Source organism: Myotis brandtii, unplaced genomic scaffold (assembly GCF_000412655.1).
Source record: "Myotis brandtii unplaced genomic scaffold, ASM41265v1 scaffold105, whole genome shotgun sequence".
NCBI classification, from domain to species: domain Eukaryota; kingdom Metazoa; phylum Chordata; class Mammalia; order Chiroptera; family Vespertilionidae; genus Myotis; species Myotis brandtii.
In genome coordinates this window covers 5,244,780-5,247,297 of record NW_005353538.1, presented here as the reverse complement: position 1 = coordinate 5,247,297, position 2,518 = coordinate 5,244,780, and the positions used below count along the sequence as shown (strand labels likewise).

At 40.5% G+C, this 2,518-nt stretch overlaps 1 long non-coding RNA gene across 1 annotated transcript in view; it reads left to right on the top strand.

The window, feature by feature from the left end:
* Window positions 1-214: 214 nt before the first annotated feature.
* Window positions 215-2,518, top strand: part of LOC106726188 — a 22,710-nt gene continuing 20,406 nt past the window's right edge. The window contains exon 1 of the long non-coding RNA XR_001362207.1: window positions 215-329. This is a non-coding gene — a long non-coding RNA (uncharacterized LOC106726188). The remainder of the gene's footprint in view (window positions 330-2,518) is intronic.

The window sequence follows — 2,518 nt, the reverse complement described above, 5'->3', positions numbered from 1 at the left end:
CACAGGTTTGGTGAGAGTTTTCCAAATGGGTGGGGAAATTCCTTCTGCCTGGAGTCAAATTGTTATTCTTAGTCTCTTAATGGGCCTCAGAAACTCCACAGGGTGGGGCAAGTGTTTTCCAATGGGATGTGGCAACTACCTTCCCCCAGGCAAAAACCTCCTGGATAGCAAAGGTCTGTCTGAGAAAGTTGTCCTGTTCAGTGAGAGGGAATGACTCAGCACAGGAAACCAGGGTGTCTGCCTTCTGAGCGCTAACCCTAGAGCCCCAAACCCTGGCTTGTGTTCATACAGCTCCAGTCCACACTGCCCTACCTCTGCCAGAACCTGAGGTGAGTGCCTGCACATGAAATTGTGGGTGTTGGCCTGCATTTCCAGCTGTCTCTCCTTGGCAGACAGCAACTCTTAAGTTTTTCACAGCCAGATGTAATGTGGGCACCTTTCTCAGTTCTTGTGCTCTTGGCTGGGGGGCCCAATTTTGGGTTTAGACCCAGAGTTCTCAGTGGCAATCCTCCCACCCTCCCCAGCTGAGATATCTCTCCAGAACTTCAGCTGCTGTCTGTGGGAGCCCGGCCAGCCCTTTCGTGCTTCCGCAGTTCTATCTTTCTGTTTGCAGTCTCCACTTTTTGTCCTTGTTTATTAGGGTTCTTTCCGGATAGTCTTCAGTTGATTACTTAGGATTTTTTTGTGTGTGTATTAGTTGTAATTCCAGTTTGGTCCTGGGAGTGTGTCAGTGTGTAGCATCCACTTACTCCGCCACCATTTTTAATCTCCTCAGTTTGTATATTCAAGTGCTTATGAGATTTGTTTACCAGTACTGTTCAGATTTTACAAAATATTTTTACTTTCCTTTTTGGTTTCCACATTCACTGAATTGAATTAAAGGTACCCTCAGTTCATTCGTGGCACATTATTATTGGTCAATGCAAAACCCTTCTTTTGTTTTATATTATTACATTCTTCATTTCTACTTCCATTCCTAACCCCAATTCCTATTTTATCAACTCTATGTTCCTCCATTCTACATTTTTAATTTTTATGGTTGGTTTTGTTAATCCTCACCCAAGGATATATTGCCATTTATTTTTTTTATTTTTTTTTTTTTTAGAGAGAGAGAGTGGAAGGGAGAGGGAGAAACAGAAAAATCGATGCAAGAGAGACACATAGATTGGTTGTCTCCCACAAGCGCCCAGCCCACGGCCCAGGATCAAGTGTGCAACTAAGGTACATGGCCTTGAACAGTATCGAACCTGTGAACCTTCAGTCTGTGGGCTGACGCTCTATCCACTGAGCCAAACTGGCTAGGGCTACCTTTTTTATTCTTAATGTATATATTGTATGTGTGTATTTTAACTTGGCATATATTGTATTATGATATAAATCTTATTTTACATCTTTTTAATGCCATATTGTGTTTATGAAGTTGTATATATCACTAAATAGGTATATAACTTACTAAATACCACTTCTTTTTTAAAAAAAATATTTTTATTGATTTCAGAGAGGAAGGGAGAGGGAGAGATAGAAACATCAATGATGAGAGAAAATCATTGATCGGCTGCCTCCTGCACGCCCCACACCAGGGATCAAGCCTGCAATCTTGCCCTGACTGGGAATTGAACTGTGACCTCCTGGTTCATAGGTCGATGCTCACCCACTGAGCCATGCCAACTGGGCTAAATTTCACTTCTTTAAAACATTTCTTTGTAGGCACTTTCCTCATTTTACTTATTGGTACCACAATCAATATTGCCATCAATATCTTTGCACATGTGTCCTGGGCCTGTCACGAGTTTTCTTGGAATTATATGGCAAGGAGTTGGATTTCCAGGTAATTGGATAGCTCTATATTAATTCCCTAAGTACTGACAAGACGTTCTTCATAATGAGTGCAGCAGTTTAAATTACGATCAGACATACAATAGTACCATTATCCTAGATCTGTGTCAGTGCTTGGAATTACATGAATTTATAATTTTTGCCATTTTGTATGCAGAAAACAGTATTTTCTTATTAAATTTGCATTTCTCTGAAGGTGTGTCAGTTTGAGGATGTCTTTACATGTACTGCAATTCTGTTTCTTCTCTTGTAAATTGTTTGTTTGTATCCTTTGTCCTTTTTTCTATGGGACTTTTTGTCTTTTTTAATGATTTTTTAAAAAATATATTTTTATTGATTTTTTACAGAGAGGAAGGGAAAGGGATAGAGAGTTAGAAACATCGATGAGAGAGAAACATTGATCAGCTGCCTTCCGCACACTCCCCACTGGGGATGTGCCCGCAACCAAGGTATGTGCCTTTGACTGGAATTGAACCCGGGACCCCTGAGTCCGAAGGCCAACGCTCCATCCACTGAGCCAAACCGGCCAGGGCAATGATTTTTACTTCAATTGTTTGGCCCAGGTCTGTTACCCATCTGTTGACTTTTTGTGTGCTGACTTTCTTAAACAGGGATTTTTATTTTTATTTTTATTTTTTAATATATTTTATTGATTTTTTACAGAGAGGAAGGGAGAGAGATA